The sequence below is a fragment of the Melospiza georgiana genome, chromosome 1, assembly GCF_028018845.1.
Source record: "Melospiza georgiana isolate bMelGeo1 chromosome 1, bMelGeo1.pri, whole genome shotgun sequence".
Taxonomy (NCBI): Eukaryota; Metazoa; Chordata; class Aves; order Passeriformes; family Passerellidae; genus Melospiza; species Melospiza georgiana.
This window is the reverse complement of record NC_080430.1, coordinates 94649931-94672245: the sequence shown is the minus strand read 5'-3', so window position 1 is coordinate 94672245 and position 22315 is coordinate 94649931.

The window sequence follows — 22315 nt, the reverse complement described above, 5'->3', positions numbered from 1 at the left end:
GAATCCTTTCAGCCCTGGAGGGATCAACTGGCCCTTCCACATAGAGAGCTCAGCAGAGATGGATGAGTATGAAGACCCAGGGGGCTGCTAGAGCCAGGCAGGCATTTGCATAACTCCCATCTTTCCCAGACAAATGTCTGAGCTCCACAGAATGTTCAGTACATATCTCGTTTTTACCAATGTCCCTGTACCATCGTTATGCTGTTTATTTCTGCCCATTCTGAATTTGAATGTGAAGTGTTCATAAATAAAGGCACATACAGAGATGTATTTTGCGACAACTGTCCTTTACTAAATGAAAATTGCTTTTAAAAGTCTTATGAATGCTTAATATGAAGAGCATTAAAAAGTATCTGCAGGCTCCAGGATTTTTTGGGGTAATTGTTTTTTATGTTACAACATGTTTTTACAAATGGGTTATGTTTCTGCTGGTCCTTTATCGTGCTCCTGTCCTTTCCAGAAATTCTAAGTTTTAAATGAAAATATGTGACCTGTGTATGATCAACTTTTGTTACTTTTGTAACTTGTGCAGAAAAGTAAGTTAGCCACTAAACATGACAAGTTTATTTGTTCATTTATTTATTTTTAAATTCTAATTAGAGAAAGGAAAAGGGTGTCAAGAGTCTTTAGTGATTCACATTTTAACAACCAGGTTATAATTTATTAATTCCCAACTTATAAAATTTTCACAACCTCTTTCCACAGGAGTCCAAGAGCGACTCAAATTTATTTATTGTTTCTACATAGGGTGTCATTAAATATTTGTTATCTCCTAAAGTTTGTTGGGAAACGGGATTATTTTCCACATCAAATCACACCAATGCTAATGGGAAAAGCATTAGATGTTGACCCAGCAAATTAAACTGTAAAATATGAGGCTCATTGTTATTATTACATACAGACACATTTTCCGTGCTCCTTATTAAAGCCATCTTAATAAAACTCATTGTATTTTAGTCATGTTTAAAATAATTATGCCAGAATACAAAACACATGAATATACAAAGAGAACAAGTTCCACTTGAATATGTTCAATTTAACTCTTTAAAATAATTTTCCAATTGGTCTCCTTCAACATTTAAATTGATCACCTACCAAGAAAAAACACACTGAAGGTTGTTTATGCTTTTCTTAAGGCTTCCAAAGATACTACATCTATTTTATTTTGTAAGAAAACCAAAATTTAATTCTGCATCTGTGAAGTTCATCTAATACATATTTCTGTAAATTCTCATTTTTAACCCTTTGTGTTTTATTGCAATTTTTTTTGTAAGCTTGAAAGTGTCCTATCATTGGGTTGAATGTTCTCTCCCTCTGGTGGCTACTCTTGCCTGGAGAATTACTGTGAAAATCCTCCTTCTCCTCTGATTCCCTTATGGATCTGCCCTCCACAGTTTGCCACAATGGACGCTGACCAAATTCATAGGACTCTTACTGGGACAAGGTAATTTTTAGTATTTTAAAACCAGAAATAGGATTCCTTTATCATCAGTGGAGATGGGATGTTTAATCTGGCCAATCAGATTTGCCTTAGGATGAGACAGATAATGACCAGGGTTCTGTTGATTAGCTCTGAGCTGGATTCAAAGAGAGTCTAACTTTGACTCAGATTGTTTGTGTTTGCAGGAGTCACAGGTCACCCATGAAATCAGATCATATGTTCCATGTTGACACTGTTTCATGTGTTTGGTGAGGAGTGAGGGCTTTATCTCCTCTGCCTTTCTCATTAAAAAAAAAAGTAAATTTTTGAAGACTAAAATTTATTGCACCAAGTAAGATTCTTAGTAATTTTGTGGTGGGAATCACAGAGCCAATGACTACAGCAGATTCAGCTGGTTGCTCATCCTACTCCCTTTGGAAACATGGAGCTTTGCCCACATACCAATTCCTTATCAAAGGATATAAATGATTGACTCTTTATGTTAACCCATGTTTAAAGAATTCAAACAAAGATTTTTTTTTTTTCCTGGCGCCTTGTGGTGCACATCTGCATAGGAGGAAATGGACCATCACCACAACTCCCAATACACAGCACACACTGGAGCTCGTAAGCTCACCAGTCACAACGCTTCCAGTCTTTTTTCTCTGGAATAGCTGCACACACTCAGCAGGCAGCTCTACATTCACTGCTCTAGCTATGACATGGGCCAGCACTGCTCTTCTCTGCTCTCCCTGCTGCTGAGATGTCTCTTCACTTGCTCATTCACTCACAATTCTAAAGATGCAAGTATCTCACTTCCAAATCAGGGTGTGAATCATTTGCACTCTAGCGCTGCTGGACTTTTATTGGCTGCAATAAAGTGGCATTCTCATTCCTTTCTTACCAAATACTTCGTAGACTTGCTAAATTTTGCTAAATGAATACCTCTTCTTAAAAATGTAACATAACTGTGAATTTCCCCTGCTACTTGAAACCCATAATTTTTCAGGACAGACCCTTAACTGTGACAAGGTTGAGAATTCATTATGAATTTTGTGATAGACCCCAAACTGAGCTCTCAGATCAAGTCTTGCTTCCTGAACAAGAGGCCTGTGTGAGAGTCTTGTGGGATAGTAGGAGGTCCTGCCTTCCTGATGTTTGAACTTTCTGCCCTGCTCCCAAGGAAAGATAGCACTCACCATATTTCGTGATCTTTTTAAGTCAGCAAGAACTAATAAAGTCCTCTGTAATTTTGAGTTGAGTAATTGATTCCTTTAAGTTCAGAAACTGTACACAAAGGCTCTATGCACCTACCTATATGTATTTCCCATTAAAAGGTCCCTGACTTTTAAAGATTTAGGTGGAAATTGAGTATTAACCTTAACAGTGGAAATACTGATATGAGACAGACAAATAAGCCCTGGACACAGGTTAAGGAGTCCAACCTTGACGTCTCTAGAGCAGGTGTTAAGGAGTAGGTAGAAGAAACAAACAGGGCCATTTGGGGTATTTATCTGGGCTCTGTCCCTACCTCATAAAAATTCAAGTGGAAGATTCAGTGTTTGGATTCCCTCACAGCAGGCTGGTGAGTATCCAAGAGGTACAGCTAGTCCAGATTCTGTTACGTGGGCATATTTTCACACTGTCCTCATAGCTGGGAACTTTATAGTCCTCTGGCCTTGGTGAAACCTCTAGGAAAGCCCTCTGGAATTTAGCCACGTTCATTTGCTGTAGTCACAGGAGTAACTTCTGGCCTGAATACTTGCAGCTGAGGCACTGTGTAGTTCTCTAAACAGAGGAGTAAAGTATGTCCTACTCTTACCTGAAGACCTGAGGTGTACCTTAAAATTGCACGTTAATTTTGGGAAAATGGATTCAAATGGGCTGGAAAATCTCTGTCTTTGGAGGTTTCATCTTTTCAACCAGATGAAGCCCTGAGCAACCTGCTCTGACCCTGGTCCAGACAGGAGGTGAGAAAAGGAACGTCCAAAGGAGGTTTCCTGTCGGTTTCAGCGTTTCTCTTTGCTGATTTAGGTTGATTTATGCTTGTTGGTTTTCTGTTTCTCTTGCTGGCTGATTTATGTCTGGAGATAGCTCAGGGATGCCACTTGCTCGTTTTCTCGGCTGTTTCAAAGACCTGGAAAGGCCCAGAGTGGCCTTGGGCAGCCCGCGCTTCAAAGGACGAGGAGAGACTTCTGATCTTGTTTCGGTCTCAGTGTTTATTAATTGTTTATCTAAAAGATTTTCTTTCAGCCCGACAGAGGTCTGCACAGCAAGTCAGCCATGGGCACACTCCGCAACCCCTGGGGCGGTCACTTATCTTTATACTCGAAGTTACGTGTACAATATTTATAATTTTTCCCCAATACCTTCTACTCTTATTAACCGGTGCACTTCTAGTAAAGACCAATCCCAAAGTGCCACCATCACCACAGAAGATAGAAGCCAAGAAGAAGAAGAAGAAGAACAAGACACACCCCAATTCTTCCATCTTACTTCTTTAGACCCCCCTGTACAAAAATCCTAAACCCTGTGTTCTACACCTTAATTAACTTATCCCTTCACCATTCACCCAGTAAAATCCTCCCAGTCCTCATACAGGTGTCATCTCCTGTGTAAGATCAAAGTCCAGCCACCAGACACTTCTGGCAACATTCCAGGACTCCCGAGCCCCCCAAGGGTGGTCTCGGTCACTCTGCACCTTCATCCTGAGGTGCTGAGATCCCACAGTTTCCTTCCAATGTAAATTTTTCTATGGTTTTATGACTCTATAGCTCTTTTATTTTGGGGTCTAAGGTTCTTTGTTGTACTAGGAATTTTCCATTAAGGCCACTTCAGCTTATAACCTCTGATGTAATGGACGTGCGACGTGTGCCACACTGCTGGGGCCAGTAGTCCCAGCCTCAGACTTGCCCAGAAGAACCACCTATTGCCTTTTAACAAGACATTGTAAAACATGTGAATACCTGCCTTCCAAGTAGTGTTGGCCCTAGCAGCAGCAGCAATCTGATATGGTTTCAAAGCCCAGACAACCTGGATCTGAAGAACCCTTTCCCAGAAAGGAATATTTTACCAAGGAGTGATCTGAGCCAGTGTAGGGTCAGTGACCAGGCAGTCCTGCCAAGGCATGCTCTGCTTCGTAGCACAGACTCCACGTGGGTCACACGTCCTGCTGGCTCATGCCACCACCCTGGCCACTGTCCCTCCTTCTGTCCCTCACTCAGCAGCTTTGGGCGGCCAGCACAGAGTGTACAGGAGGGGCATGCAGAGGCTGTAAAAAAAGAATCCACCATAAAAATAGCTCAGGAGGCTCCTCACACCAAAGCTGGAAATAGCAGAGAAAACACCTCCCATGCTGGTTCAGGGGTGGCTGCACGGTGGGGAGGAACCTCTCCTTGAGCTACAGCTCCTGGTTGTCAGTTTGCATTTCGACCGAGCCACTGCAGGCTCCCGAAGCCGTGAGTGTTCCCTCAGAGGCACCACACGTTTCCTAGCGGTGTAACAAGGTGATCCCAGCAGCCATTTAATGTTTGCAGTGAGCAGCGTGGGAAACAAGCATCACCATGTGCATCGTACCAGGGATGAGCTGTTGAGGTGGAAGGAGAAGGAGATGATACAAAACTCCTGATGGAGAAGTCTGGGGAGGGAGGAAGAAAGGAGATGCAGAGTCTTGTCCAATTTGTTTTACTGCATTTTTTGAGAAACAAGTGTATCTGCTGAAATTCAGAATCTGCTCTAAATAGAGAACAGGTGTCATCTTTAAATGTGCTTTCCAGTTCAACCTCCTGGTGCCCAGGAGAAACATTATAATTTTTTTATCATTTACATAAGAGAAGACAGAGTGAGCAGGGGAGGGGGAGCATTGAGGAATGAGGGCAGGAGGCATATAAAAATTTTTATGTGGTTTACAAGGAAGAAGAACGCATTAAGAGGTTTTTTTCCTTCTTTTTAACCCCGTAACAGGTTAGGGATAATACTACCGGCTATGGATCTTACCAGAGGAGTGACAGAACACATTCCTAAGCCCAGGGGTTTTTTTTGTGGTTTCAGAAAAATCTATCAATGTGCCAGGGTGCCTGATTATTCAGCCCCTGCCTTGGCGTTATACAACTCAAATGGGTGCCACACAGCATGGATTGAAGATTCACAAGAGAAAAAAGCTGTTGGAGTTTGATAGTGTTCTGGATCTCAAAGAAATCTAAAAATACCAAATACAACCGACAAACACAGCCGACACATGTGCAGTGCTTTAGCAAGGCGAACATCTGGGGCTATTTCAAATGCTTCTCTTTTGTGTTGCTTATTATGCTACCCGAGAGCAGCAAAGTGCAAATAATAACTTAGCAGATTTTTGCACTGCTTCTAAGTTCAGCTACAAAGACATTAAAAACTATAATGCAGAAAATTAATATATGCCAGTTTACTGCCCCCATTTATTCTAGACTTAGAGGATACTTCTATGTGCTCTGCTGCAGCCCTCTCTAGTTTTCTGGGATAATTACTATCTTGTGGATGTATACGCACATTTTAAATGTATACATTGATATTTCCTTTATGGTGTGATTTAACTGAGATTTGCAAACTCTTTAACTGAGTTTGCAGACTCTAAATGAACTTCATATGACAAGGCTGAAATGATAATCGTGTCACCTACCATTCAAAGACATGAGTTCTGTTGACATGGTACTTTTTATACTGTGATGTCAATGCAAAAAGTTTTCCTTTAAGTCAAAATCAGCCAAACAAGGATTGAGGTCCAAAATAAAGAAAGCAGTTTTGCTCTTCCATGGAAGTAGCTTTGCTATAGACTTCAGTGAGATGAGGATTTCACTCAGTCATTTTTGTTTATTGATTTATACTACACAGTCTTTTTTTTAAATAAGACCACTTAAGGGAATGACCACAACTGCATGTCTCTGAGTGTCATGCATACTTAACAGATTGGGGCCAAAGGTATCCATCTGCACAAGGCTGCTTGCAAGTCAAGACAAATAGCATCATTTTGGAATCTTCTGGATCAAACAATAACTTTCCTAGATACATGCCTATTAGAAGCTTTTGTCAGAAAGGAAAAGTATTTTGCCAGGATGGAACAGCAACAGGGGACAAAGGGTGTAAAATGTCAGCATCCAAGGCCAGAGTCTGTTTTAGGGGCATGGAGTTCATCCAAAATGAAGGTTGAGGAGGAGGAGAAAGCCTTTTTTTTTTTTTTTTTTGTTTTAAGTGTGTCTTTGAAATTGTTCAATTACACAGGGATGCTAACAGCTAACTGAATGGATCTTTTCTTTGGATTGTGTATTTTTGCACATCCTCAGATGGGCAATCAGCACTATTGCCTGGAAAGTAAACTTAAAATAAACTTATGGAAGTACAACTCAGAGTAGCATGAGAGCAGTACAAGTTCACACTGTGTTGGGCTGTAGGTGCACACAGAGCTATGAAGGCCAGCCAAAGATCTGTCTACTGGATGGTGTCTGCTATCTGTTTGTTTCAACAAAGAAATTGCTTCAAACATCAGAGGGAGGAGGACAAGGTAAAAGCATGGAAGGGTATCCTGTTTATCAAGAACTTTGACTTCCATATGGCCAAAAATGTTGTAAGAAATGCCGTCATCTTGTAAAGTGAAAATGAACCATATTGGGCAAAACCATACCAGAGAATACTGACCATATACAATCACTGGCTCATCTTTAGGCACGTGGTGACAGCCTGCTCATATCCATCTAGGATTTCCATTTTGAGGGATGTCCAGCCCCCCTGGACACCTTTGCCCTTCAGGACTGCCTCTCAAGGAGCTCTGATGACTGGCCATGTAAACTCGCTGGCTCGTCTTTTGGCACGTGGGGACGGTCTGCTTGTACACCTCTAGGATTTCCCTCTTGAATAATGTCCAGCCTCCCTGGACACCTTTGCCCTTCAAGACTGCTTCCCAAGGCACTCTGACAGCTGGCCTCCTAAAAACAGTCTGCGCTCCAGAAAAACCAAGTAACAGTTCTGCTGGCACCCCTCCTTACTTCTCCAAGAAGTAAGGTCACTATCATTTCGTGATCACTTTGCCCAAGGTGGCCTCTGACCATCAGAGCACCCACCAGGCCATCTCTGTTCCCAAAAAAAGGTCCTGTGGGTGCCTGTCCTCTTTGGCTCCCTCACCATCTGTGTCAAAAAGTTATTTTCCACACACTCCAGGAGCCTCCTAGACTGTTTCTTCTCTGCAGTATTATATTTCCAGAAGACATCTGGCATGTGGAAATCCTCCACAAGAACAAGGGTCAGTGAATGTGAGACTTCTCCCAGCTGCTTACAGAATATTCTATCTGTCTCCTCATCCCAGCTGGATGGTCTCTATCAGACTCCCACCAGGATATGTGTCCTGTTGGCCTTCCCTCTGCCTCTCACAATATAACACTCAGCCATATTGTCACCATGACTAAGCTCCAGAAAATCAAAACACTTCCATCTGACTGGAATGGACTTTCCAATGGTATTTGCCACCTATTTATTTAAGAATTTTAATTGGGTGGTCGTCAAACAGTAACTGTTAGAAAAGTCACGGATACACATGAATGGTTTTTGCATGTCCATCCTTACCATGGTGCCCATGGGTACCATTTACAATAGGTATTTTGCACCACAGCCACCAGCACCTATCAGAACCACAGAACTCCTCCTGCCGTCAAAAATGAGGAGGCTCTGCAAGGCTATTAGGACCAGCCACAAAGCATACATTGAGTATTGCATCCTCACACATTAAACAGTGGCCAGGGAGTCATAATTTTTCTTTCTCAGTCCCTTTGCCTAAAAGGAAAATAGAAACAAACAAACATCCTTTTACTTTCTTACTCCTCTGCCCCCAGTAAAGACATCAAAGTGTGATCAGCACAAAACTAAGCAATAAATGAAATGGAATATTTTGGGGTGAGCAGGTGTTCCACTTCCAGATCATCTTTAAAACCTCAACAGGGAGAGTTTGAGGCAGGCTGCATAACCTGAAGAATGGCCAGATCATAGGATTTGTAATTAGAGTGAGTACATGGTGCTTCCTCACTGGGGAAAAAAAAGAGATGAGCAGCTGTCTCAGCAATATTGAAGTCAGTGAGGAGTCCCAATGAAATCAGATACTCATCTGCAGAGAGAGCAAGTCCCGTACATCCATCAGGCAGGCATGTGTCACAGCTAGTTGAAGAGAAATGGCTTCTAGAAAGTTAAGCTTCCTCTGAAACCTCAGTACATCTATTAATAAGGGAGAATGAAAAGAAGGCTAGAAAATAAACTAGAAATACAAGCAGTAGTCACCTGAGGCTGCACATGATTACTTCACTGAAGCACATTACATGCCTCTACAAGGAGAAAAATTCAAAGAAATACTTTATTGCATTAGCTAATGGTAAAAATAAACTAGTGTGGCTTACATACTTATGTGTAACATTTTCAAGACTTGAACAATTATTTGAAACCTGATTCTGACTTTACACCTGTTCTCTGTTGAATTAACTGCATTTATATTGAGATAAATTTCAATGGAGTTGTGCACACATCCATCATTTTAAACAGACAGAGATGCTCCCAAGCTTTTGTCTAAGCTCTGAAAAGATATTAGGCCTTGTCTGAAGAACTAGGAGTTCTAAGTTTTCTCCTGCACTGTGCAAATATTATTTTACTGCTGCAAGGCAATGTGTTCAAGATGATCAGTAAAGAAGCCTGGGAGCCAGAATAATAAGCAACACCGTTTTCAATAGATGCTGACCTGGGAGGCCTCAGAGAGAGGGAAATTCACACAACTGTGTCTTTTCCCTCTGTTCTGCTGCTAGCACTGTGCCTCATATCGATTCTGCACAGCAGCTCAGCTTTGCTCTCACTGCAGGCCCCATCTGCCAGACCTAACCTGTCCCTGCCACACCAGGGGACAGTGGGGACAGCACGCACTTTTCCCCTGGCTCTTCCCAGGTGAGACCTGCTGTTATCACCACTCAGCAAGCAGGGCAGCAGCAAGAGGCACAGAGGTCCCTTCTTGCCTTTCACGCCCTCTCTCTCCATGTTTACCAAAGCCTTGTGGCCATTTTGAGCTCCTTTGCTGCCGCCTGAGTGGGTCCCGCGATGTGCTGACAGCTGCATCCACCTTGAGAAGTCACAGCCTGGGCACCAGGGGCAGAGGTGCTAAGAGGTACTCAGGGCCACTGCTGGGTTTCCTTTGAAGCCAAGAGCAGGGGCCAGCAGTGAGCAGCAAAGATGAAAACCCACTCAGACCACTCTTTTTTTAACCACAGAGAGCATTTATTTTGTCTGTGTTCCATAATGTTTCTAAACAATATTATGGCCTGAAAGTGAAACAGAATTAAGTTGGATCTAATTTAAAAGGGCTTCAAAACCAGGTAATTGGCATAGCAGACTAGCATGATTACATGCCTGCAGGATGAGGTGCCTTTGTTTCTCCTCAGTGGGGAAACAGGCTTCCATGGCAGTACCGTGCCACTTTCTTCCTCTCGCAGTCAGGAGAAGCAGAGAAGTAATAGCTCCAGCAAATGTTATTCTTCCTTTGGCTTGGAACAGACAGTGCTTCCCAGGCAATTGAAATTGGTACCGTTCTGTGACAGTCAGACAGCAATTAATCTGCACTCCCTACACAGCTAGATCCAATGGGGCTTCCATCTGTCCACCCTAAAACTCATGGTGGGTTGGGATCTGTGGGGAGATAAGCCTTTCTCACTGTTCCTGTGCACAGACAGCATGGCTGCAAAGCCTTGTGCAGCAAAGAGGGTGAATGGGCCTTTGTAGCCCAGCCCTGCCCTCCTCTGTCCTGGGAATGGAGGACTTTGCCAGCAGGACTATGCCAAAGGGCTTGGAATGCTCTGCCTTTTTATTGCATAATGCAGCTGTTTAGAAATGGGTGCAGGGACATAATCTTGGCCCAAAGGTAAAAACCTGCCAGCACTGCCAGCACATGTCCTGGGTGCAAACTCTTCCACCTGAAACACAGGTGACAATACACTGAAACACTGTACACATACAAAAAAACACTCAGTGGCAATTTATGTCCTTCCTGAGAATGTCTAAATTTGATTTACAGCTGAGTAATATTACTGCATCTCTGTAAGAGTCGGGAGAACAGGCTCAGGTCCAAGGACAAAGGACTTGCCCCACAGGTTAGCCATGGGAAAGTTTGGTGTTTCACCAAAGCCAGCAGCCCTGTGGGATGATCCATCTCATGGGGATTGCTTCTCCAAAGGCTGAGTGAGCCACAGTTGTAAAGGTGACCTTCTCTCACTTGCCATGACTGTTTCAGATCAAAAACCTGATTTTCTATGGCTTGGACTAGGGGAGGTGAACCCTTCCCTTTATTCTGCTTGAATCCAACCTTCTACAGTAAACTTTCCTTTATTTCACTGATAGTTTTTGACCAGGTCAGTATTTTTGGTCTCAGTTTGATAAGCTGGCATGGCTTGATAGCAGAATTTTTGCAGGGCTTTTTATTTGTAGTTCTTTTTAATTGTTTGAATTAATAATATGTTATGAATTTACACTGCATGTCACAAATTTTAGGCTTATGTGTTTCCAGCAGAACAAACATTCTGAATTTCCCAGGCAGACAGCTGTCATCCAACTCACAGGTCCACCCATGTAGTCCACCCTAGCAGCAGGCACAGTTACAACGCCCCAAAGCAGCAGAATTTTTTGGTTAGCACAATGCAACCACTTTACTTCTAATGATCTTGTAATGCTGTGCTCTAATTGAATTTTTAATTTCTTTTATAGTATTCAATCCTGCAAACTGCTAAGTTACACACTCAAACAAGCTGTAAGATGAGCTTATAAAGTTTTCTACATTTGTTTGTTTTAGAAAAAGAGTGTATAATGACATATGTTCTTTGAACCAGTGCTTAGCAAGTGAAGTTGTTTGCTAATAAAAGTTTGTTGGTTTCATAATACACACAGAAATGTGTAACTGGGCTATTCAAGCAAACTTAAACTCCTACTTCAGGCTGATTGTTTGTATTTCTTACTTCATCTGTAGTTCATTGCAGAATATTCTACAAAGTAAACTTGACATATAAGAAGCTACAAAAGAATGCTATTAATATTTAATTAATAACTAAAAGACTCATTGCACAATCAAGAAGTTTTAAAGTCACCTGTATGAAATATCATAAAGATACTGCATAGGCAAGTTATCATGCCTGTGTTAATAGACTTTGTTACAGAAATGTTGTTTTGACAATAAAAGCACCTATTGCAGCTCTGGCTTTATCAGCACGGGACTCTTGCAAAATGAAAGGATGCAGAATATTAACCTACAAGAAAAAGACAGGCTGAGAAGACACTGTAAAATGAGAAGTTTGTAGAAAAAATCCAGTTGAAAGAAAAGGCTTCTAGTGAGACATTGCAATGAAGGGGAACACCTACATACATCAGCTAAGTGAAGATTTGTTCCTTTGTCCAACAAGAAGAGGACATATTGCAGAAGCACACTGCATAGTCAGCTGAAGGAAATGCACTAGTTTGTCTTCTTCTGGATGAATAATTAACATGCAGTTAATTAAAAGGAAAAATATATGCTAATGCATTCAAGTGAAGTTTTTAGCTACTCCTATATATGTTTTAGAAATCGAATGTGTGCAAAACAACTTATTTTGCAGGAACAGGGTACTAGTTGAAAACATCAGCTGTGCTTAAATGTAATGCCCATTATATGTTATCATTCCGTGACTAGAGAAAACTTGTAGTTGCAGAAATTGTATTACAAAAATTCTGTATCCTCCTGCACTGAGTTACATAAAAGTGAGCAGAATCCAATTGAAATTCAATTAAAAATGAGATAAAGCAGAAGCATAGACCTCGCTTATATATGGGACTTCCTCCAGCTTCATCCTTTGCATTGTCAAAACTCAAACAGACGGAGCAGAAGGAGTGCATTCAGTTCTGAAACTGAAGCCAGAACAACAAGCAGAAGATCCAGGCAATCTGCTGTGTTCCTCACAAGGAGAATTTACAAATAGTGGGAATGTTTTTAATTGTCCGTCTCTCACAAAAAGAAAGGAAATAGCCTAATGACAACACAAAGTTTTAAAGTCAGACACATCTGGGAGTATTGTGTTAATACTCTGTGTACAAACAACAGGTGTAAAAGTTCAAGCACCAAAAACTAACATACTGTAAACTCAGGAAGTGAATTAAAAGGAGAATCAAACTGAGAGAAATACTGGGGCAGATCTATTTCTGTCAGTGTTGAGTGATATGAGTTGTATCAGCCCTTCTTATTCGCCTTTCTTCCCTACCCCGTCCAAGGCACACGTTTACCTGTGGCCTGCACAGATCCTGTCCATTTGATATGTGTAGTTAATGGACATCTTACCTGCATTGCACTCATGCTCTCAGTGTGTGTGTTTCATCAGGCAGGTGTGAAGCTCTCTGTCTTTACAAAACAAAGTGGCTATCTGAAATCTGATTCAGTAGCCCGTGGTGCCTATAAAATGTCCTCTTTTCCTTGCTGGCAGCCAATGCAATTCCCCTTCTTCTTACCAGGTGTAGCCCAATTAACCCAGTGCTGCATATCTGTGAGGATAGGGTAAGTTTCTACCATTTGCAGAGGTGATGGATGCTGTGCATCCATCTGATGTGGTGATGCAGCTGTGCTCAAAACAACCCCTCCGTGTTGCATGCAGGCTCCAAGGCACTCCACAGCATCAGAAACGTGGGCACTGACTGAATTTTGATATGACTGTGGCACTAACCAAGGAATGGGGAAACAAACTTCGCCTCAAACCCTATTCTGGGTATTTATTTTGTCACAGCTATGTTCACATACAATCCACGTGATTCCTGTCTGCTGTGGCACGGGGCAAAGCATATGCAGCTCACACACATGTGACCTTTTGTGCCTAAGCAAATGCATATTGCAGAGGGAGCAACTATAAAACCTATATATTTAAATGTGAATATTATAATATTGTCTTCGTAATTATCATTCCCCTTGCTAGTTTCCAAGATGCTCTGGGAGGATCAAAACACAGCTGCTTCCCTACTGAGAATTTTCACACTTATCCCAGCCCCAGGTTTGTTTCCATCCCGGCCAACAGACGGCTCGGAGCTGCTGGTCCCCGGGCATGGCAGAGCTACGACTGTTGACTGTTACTTTTGAAAGAAGGCTAAAAACTGACAGGCTGTTTGAATACAACTAAGGAGGGAAAAGGAAAAGGACTTTGCTCAATCCAAATGATGGTCTTGCAAATCTTGACTGTTTTCCTTTAAGCCAACTAGCGATTTTTTTTTCCTTGCGTCTACAAGAACATCAGCATTTGAAACACCAATGTGGGCTTAAGGAGAAAATGGATTTTCACCATATGAACTGTATGCATAATTTCCAGATAGGAAATGGCATGTTACTTTATTCACATACATTCACATTCATTTATTCACATGAAAAATAGTTCATATTCTCAGCTATGATTGACATAAGGTACGAAGAGGATTTCTTCTGTAAAAAAGCAAACAAATTATGAGGAGTAGGAAGCAATAAGGTTGTTTATTAACACTCTTCTATCTTCACCCTCCTGCCCACCCCATCACCCATGAGATGGCATTCCAAATCCTTGACACAAAATGATAATATATAATATCAACCATACGTTCTCTGCCATTCCCATCTGAACCTCCAGCACTGCAAATGTAGTCATCTTCTTTCCACAGCGGGAAATAGCAACATTCATACTTGTGCATTACCTTTATTTGGCACTCAAACCCCTGTGAAGTAGAAATTTTACCATTTAGCACCATCCCAGCCTCACAAAATACAGCCTTTCAAAGGATAAAGATAAGCCTATGGTGTCTGAACAGATTCAAGATGCTTTACTAGCATTCTCACTAGGCTCCCGTTTGATTTGCATGATTATTCGGGTGATGGAGGTTAACTACCCTGAGCAATGGGAGGAAATCAAACCATGATCTTACATGCACAAATATGCATGAGGAGTTTTATTTCATTTCCTGCAAGATTACTGGCAATGCCTATAGTAACGCCTATTTTGTTAATTTTAGCTTTTATTACAGCCATCTCCAGGAAACAGCAACATTCCCAGAGATAATCCTTGAGCAGAAAAGAAAGTACATTCACGGAATACATTTCTTGTTGCAAATTATTGACCCGAGGCAAAAATGTTTATCAGCCTTTCTAATTTGGTGGCATAGTACAGCTCCTGGTGCAGGATGAGCTCAACAATTAATTGGTTGCACTGATGATTTAAAAAAAAAAAAAATTATACAAACAGTGCTGAACGCAGAGGTAGCTTTCCACCATTTACATCAAGGGGCAACATTGTGCTCATTTCCCTTGTACAAATTCTGGCACTGAATGAAACAAGACTGATTTTTTTTTTCCCCATGGTTTGTGTCAGAAATCAAGAAAATGAAGTTTCATGAAAAATTTAGTCAAAGCAAAACTTAGTAGTATATTACAGAGATTTTGAAGTTTATAAATAACAGCAGGCAACTTCAAAGAATATCAGGTAGCTGGGCTGGACTCAGTGTGAATTCCCTATCACAGCAAGGCAAGAGGAGGAGGAGGAGGAGCGATATCTGATCCTTCAAGGTTCAGTAAATGTAGAGCAATTGCAATTAATCTTAAGTGACTCGTGATGCAGTGTCACTGTGGCACAGGACTGATGACAAGGAGGTGTTCCCAGGCGACAGAAGTGAGCAATTTGGTGCCTCGTGGACGGTGCTCAGAGACATGAGAGAAGTCTGACTTAGCAAATGTCAGGGTGCATCTAGAATGACTAGAGGTGAGCCAATGTCCTGGTGGAGACACGAAGGACAGGATTCCCTCCTGCCTGTTACTGGCAATGGACACAAAGCCCTTTGCCTGGTCTGCCAGTTAGGGAAAGCTCCTCTCCAACCAGCTCTATCCCTTCTTCTTTGTTGTATAGGTTTTTAAAGAAACACATCAAAGTAAGAAAGAACTGTTCATGTGTTTATGGAGTTTGCTAGAAAACTTGCGAAGGTCTGTGCCAGCTGGGTCACTTCTGTGTAGATGCTTATGGCGTGGATGACACATGTGGTGTGCCCTCAAGCATGAAACTTCCCAAAGGGGGAGAGAAAACAAACATGGGATTGAGGGACTGGGCTCAGCATCTTGTGGGAGCAGCCTGAGGTGGAAATGGCAATTAAGGGTTATTGTTCTGCAATGGGAGACACTGGGATTAGGTACTGACAGGGATTTGGTGACTAATTTCCCCAGAAGATTTTCCTTTAATATGAACTGATTGGTTTTTTTTGGAGGTTAATGTGTGATGCTTGGTAGAACTTAATTAATTAAAGTTGGCCAGAAGCCAGGCCATCCAGCTCTGTGATTGTTTCTGCTTTTGTTAGTTGAGGAACTTTGGACTGGTTCAATACTTCCAGTGAAGGAGTGCTGACACACATGCCAGGTGCTTGGGGAGGTGCTGTTTGCGAGAGGGCTCTTCCCAGTCTCAAATGGATCGTGAAAAGATTGAATAGCCTGGGGAATCACTGAGCCACTGGGCGTATCCCCTTTCGGAATAAGTGCTCTCTGGTGTTTGGACTGTTTACCCATGTGGATGAGAGAGACCCAGTTCTGCCTTCAAACAGCTTTGAGAATAAATTTGGTGAGGGGTGGTATGGTGTGGTGTGGTATGGTAACATGACAGAATGGATTTAGGGAGGAAGGCCAGGGACAAATCAACAAGATGCTCTATCTAGTCATTAAAAATACGTATGTATGTGATATATATATATCTATCTATGTATATATGTGTGTATACAAGTATGTCTGATATACAAGTATGTCTGATATACAAGTATTATATACAAGTATGATAATGTATACAAAGAGTTATGTAATTTAGCTGTTTAGCTTTCACTTCCTTCCCCAGAAACTGTTTGTGTGTTTCTAAGTGTGATTTTCCACTGCTCTCCCAGGGGGGCAGGGCCTCATTTCATGTGATGAAGTGTCTTTTCTAGCTCAGAGGGAAATGCTTCTGCTCCTGAAGTCAGTGTCCTCAAACTCAGGGCCTGCTTGTGGTGAACTCTCACCCAGAAGTTTTAGGTGACCACTGTTGCCTCTCATGTGCCTGTGGCAGCTGTCACAATCAAAAGTACCTGTACTCCAGCTAGAGCTGAAGAGATTTAAGTCAAATCATCAAAACCAATTAAAACAAATAACTAAGCACACAGAAGAATGCGATCAGCCTAAGATGCTCCAGTAGACCGAAGCATCTGTGCACCCAGCTGTTTGGTGTACAAAGCAGATGTGACAAGATGTTTGGACCTGGTGTTGTTTATGTGTCAGGAGATTTGGGCTGGATGCATTCACAGGATATAACAAATTTATCCTGGCTTGTTCTTTTGATACAGCCTATTCCAGGGGACAGACACGTGGCGTACAGAGAACCCAATGTGTCAGGAACACTGAAATCTGGATATTCACTGACAGGTCTCTATAAAAGGGAATAAAAGCTCTTTTTCGGAACCTCTAATTCTTAAAAAATATTTTTTTTAACTCTTGTTGAGAGTATGTTCAGTAATATGGAATACAGCAAAATTATTCTTGGTGTCTTTTCACAATTGTTGTTCAATAAAATTCCAACAAGTTTATTGTAATGTGCTCTGACGCATGGGATTTTGTAGTGTGGATCTCCTAATATTTGGGATTTCAATTCAAGCACTGGTTTTGGAGTCAAATGCTTTGTGACAATCTCATTCTTCCCGCGACTTCTTACCCCCAGAGTTTCGATCTCTTCTGGTTGCAGAGAAAAGCCTGGAAACATAACCCATATTAAGTCTCAAACACCAGACGGCAAACAGAAATATACAATTTTTTTTTTTTCATTCTCCTGATTTTTTAACAGTTAGAGTTGGCAATATTGCAACTGGAATTTGGTTTGAATGAAGACTAAGGGCTGAATGCCAGCTTAGTCTCTCTGTCTCTCTCTGAAGAAAAGCAACGCTTGGAAATGCCTGGAAATGAAGGGCCTTGGTTCATGACTTCCTTCCATGGCAGCTCATGCTGCCTTTACCCTGCTTGTAAGCCTAGATTCTAATATTCATGTGTATTCCTAACTGTGTCCAAATCCAAACAGTACATATAGTATAAGCTCAGGTAAAAAATGCTTTGATTTCTGTATATGTGAAATCTGGATCTATTTTAAATAAGCCCATCTCTAGCTAAAACCCATCTCTGAAACTCCTAAAACAAGGTATGTCAAATAATCTGAGAAATTTTTTTAAAATAATGTTTTACTGTCTTGTTTCTTCTGCAAGTTTTTTTTCCACAAGAAATATTGTGAATTTTAAAAGCACTGATTATACTCTCTGAGTAAAATGGCTTCTGAATTCACATGCTTGGACTGTAATTCTTCCTCAAAGCCACTAAATACTGGAATTCAATAGAAAAGAAAAAGTTAGTTCAACTGCTCTGAAAAATGCCAATAATTTTAGTGACTGCAGTCTTTTCTACCAAAAATTTCAAGTCTGTTAGTTTGCCTACAAATAATGTAACCTTCTCTTTTTGGATTGAAAGAGGCTAATTTGTCAATTTCTTTTTAGTAAATGAGAGATTAGTGTGAGGAAAAAAAGCCTCCCATACCACCCCAAATCCTTTGTGTACCTAAATATACCAGAGCCCCAAGGGTGAACTGTACATGTTTGTGTGCATGTTCCTGTACTGCCAGCAATGTTTCTTACACTGCTCAAAGAGCACAGGCTCACAGCTTACAAAAGGTAGCTAGCACAGCTGTCAGGTCTGTGGCTCAGTTTTGGGGCTTTGGACCTCCGTGTGCTCTGGCAAACCATAATGAACTCTTCAAACAGTACAAATGAAATGCTCTCCTTGCAACAAAGGATGTTGTTGACAAGGTGACAAGTTTGATCGGTCACATGAAATGGAACTGGTGCTACAGGTTTTGAGTGTTGTCTCCTGACAACTCATGCATTAAGCCACAATATACTCATATATAGATTGAATGCATCCAGGAATCAATGGGGAAGGCAGTAAAACATCCGCTCTGAAGGCTCAAGTTTGACTGAAATGATCCATAAGCATTGTCCTGGTGCCTTTCTCCGTTGAGAATAACATAAGGAACTGCTTGTGAACGTGCCTCAGAAAGGCTCTTCATTTTAGTAACAGGTAAATAAATCCAAATTTGCCCTGATCTGAAGCATTTCCCAGCACAATCCACCCCAGCAGTCCTGCAGCACGCGCTCTCACACAAGCCATGCATGGCAGGGGACAGAAGCAGGCCACTGCTGTTCTCAGAACTGCCTCACCCATTGACTTGCCCTGGCAAGCACAAGGTTCCTGCAGCAGCAGTGTATTACCTCAGCTGCCAGTGTCTTCTATCACTGAAATATTTTCCATCAAAGGGAAACCTCTGCGAAACAGCAGAGCACAAGGGCTGGCTGTCAGCTTAAACTCTTGTAATGCTTAACCCGTTGCCTCCCCTCCACAGTCGCTCTTCAGATTAAAAAGATTCTCTTTGCTTTTGATTAGTATCCTCCTGACACAGTCTAGTGCAAATATTTGATATAGTAGAAAATCAGATATATTGTCAGCAGGCTGTCTTATGAGTCTATTTTCTTTTCCAGTAATCTGCCTGCCATTTGTGGCCAGGGAGTAAGTTCAGTATTACTATAAATTGCAAATAATTTGCTGGGGAGAGATAGAAAATTTTATCACACAGAGCAGTGAGAGGATGCCACTGAAGCTTCCTGATCTCTACAGACTCCTTCACACCCACCCTTTCCCTGTGGAGAACAGACAGGAAAACACCCATTCATACATGCATAAACATACCATGTCTTTGCATACACTACAAAAACTTGCCTGAGCACGGCAGTAAAAACATTGAAGAAAGTACTTTCGTGGACGAAACATGGGGATTATGCCAGTTCACCTGAAGCAAAGTTATTGCTACTTGTAACTTGTGGCAGCAAACACTAATGGCTCTTTTAATTAGACAGATTTTTGTTGTCCTTGTTCCTTATTGGTGCAACACAGCCACTGGATTTACCTTGAAAATCCAGATGAGCTCACCTTTGCCCCTGGTACGCGCAGCCACTGGCCGTGTGTCACTGGTGAGCCATGTGCACATCACATGCTGGTGGCATGACAAAGGCAAGATGGGCTCTGCCCCCAAAAGCATGCTTACATATGCTCTTTCTCGTGCCATTTTAGCCGTCATGTGGCAGGGGGTATCAGAGACGCCACACGTGGGACAGAGTGTTTACAATTACGCACCCAGCAAAGGGCCAGAAGCTATAACAAAAAAATTCAAATGTGATTTCTCATCTCAAGAAGCCAGATCAGCAGTTACCCTTGCTGCTGGGCCCCACTAGCAGGAACCATGAGACAGCAAGAGAGCCACGCAGATACCACACACTGTGCCGGCCTGGGGTGACCCTTAGGTCCAGAATCCACTTTATTGTCTAAGGGTAAATTTAAAGCCTAGCAGGAAATGAAGGGGACTGAAAAAGACAAGCTTTTTATAATACAGTTTTTAATAAAAGGTAAATAAAAGCTTTTTAAAAAAAATTTTTATAACACAGTTTTTAATACAGTTATATGGTGTTTTGTTGGGTTTTTAACAACCTTCATTTTCCTGGCATTTAGTTTCAGGTTTTAGTTTACAAACCGTAAAAAAAAAAAAAAAAAAAAAAAAAAAAAAAAAAAAAAAAAAAAAAGCAAGCATCATCTAGCAGTAGAAAAATAATTTCCTATGGAAAGAACCCCAGATAGGGTAATATCATTAGGCTGACATGTTTTTAAATAAAGGCCTCTAAAGGCAGGTATGTAGATTCATTCATGTTTAGTCACCTAAGTAAATGGATTAACCCATACAGCATTAGGCATGTGCAGTTCCCACTGTGTCTGAACACCTGTCCATGACTGAGTGAGGATTTCACTGCCCAGTTATGGAAGCACAGATGTGAAATTAGCAGTTTTGATTTTAAAACCCAGACTTTATTTTACCAATAATTAGAAGTTATTGGGGTTTTTTAAAGAAAAGGAAAGCTTTCACTGTAGTGGGGGAAGAAACAGCAGTGCAAAAGTTATTTACAGGCAAAAGTAAAATATTTTATTCTGTTATGATCAGCACACAGAAATCTTGACTTATGTGAGCCTTGGTAAGTCTCATGTTGAAATCAGTCTGAAAAGGGAATCAATGTTGAGAGTAGGAAATACTGAGAGATTTTAGAAAAAAAAAACCAAAACAAACCTGTAAGCTTTCCAAAACATTTCAAACTTAAACAAAATCCACCTTGGGAGGTTCCATTGTAGCTTTCTTCTGTAACTTAATTCCCTGCTAAAACTTCCCAGTTAAGTATGCTGACAGGAAAGCGTTAAAGGATTTTCTCCTATCTTCCACCCCTCTCTAGGAATTCATCATCTAGTGTGACTAAGGATGCCACTCTGTGTGTAGAGAATAACCTATTCCAACCTATTCCCTACAAAAGCATGTGGGTAGTGGGTATCTCAAAATGCTGGGCATATGATGATGGCAATATCAAGTGAATCAGGCGTCCTGAGTCAGCATGCTGGATGAAGTGTTCCAAACCTCTGTAAAGGGCAATTCCCTTGGGTCAGGTTCAGGTCACTGGAGCAATGCAGGGAAACCCGTGCAGAAAATGCTGTGTACAGGCCCTGATTTACAGGCTTGATTTATGGCTGCACCACAGTACTTCCAGCATTTCAGAGGACTCTTACACTGAAAATCCGAACTAATTATCTGAAAATAACATCTGTTGCATTCAAGTTCCAAAGCATGCACCTATTAACAAGGAGGATCAGAAAAGCACTGATTATTTACACATCATCTATTTTAACTACCTGGTAGCAGTACTGAAATCATAACAATTTCCTGATCCCCGGCATCCCTAATCACAGAATAAGAGCTCATGGCTCCTCCAGGAGACACCAGAATAATTAACATACCTTTGAAACATCTTCACCTTTAACAAGTGCAGTGGGACTAAGAACACAGCTTTGTGTTTCCTAGACCAAGGGGTAAAAAATGCCAGCCATTAAAAAGCAGGTTTGCCAAATCTACTGCTGAGTTGCTTTTTCTGTGCCTATCTGTGTATCTGCTATTGTACAAAAGAGCTTTCAAGAACTGGCCTGAAGAAGCATTCTCATTCTTTCTTCCCATAAAAAAAGCAGACCTGGCACAGGCACAGTAAATAAAAATAACAAGCATATGATGCCCAAGATGCATGTGAACATTAAGTGACGTTGGCAGCCCCCGCAAATAGAACTCTGGTTAAAAATAGCCTTTGTCTAAATGTGGAAAGTGAGTAAATATAGTAGCAGTTTCAGCTTACTACAGAGGCTTACAGGCTCCAAGTAACAGAGCTTATTATAGAGCATGTGCGTCAGCAAAGGGGAGAAAAGGGGGAAAAGAAAGAAGACGCATTCTGCAATTAGTATCTACAATGAGACACAAATTAACTTTTCCCCTCGTTATTTTTCTTGTTGTTTGAGAATTGTTACAGTGCTAAAGTGGAAAAGAGCTGGGATTGAGGAGACAGCTGAAGCTAGCACCGAAGAGCAGCACAGGGAGCTTTCTGCACGAAGGCTGGTCGCACAGAAAATGAGATATAAAAAGAGACAACAGGAGAGACTGTGATCTCAGGTTCTCCTGAGACAAATAAGGAGCATCATAGCCTGGCTAGAGGGAGCTATCCTGGATTTGCTTCCCTCATTTGACTGAACATAAGCCAGTGAGCCAACTTTTGAACTGGCTGAACAGAAAGCAACACTGATGCTTTCCCCTGCCTCTATTCACTCCCTTCTTCCAAGGAACAATTGCAAGTTTTTTAGTGACTGCAAGACTTGCTTCACTGAATGAGTAAGTCTGCTCTACCTCATGTCTCACTTCATAAGCAATTTGC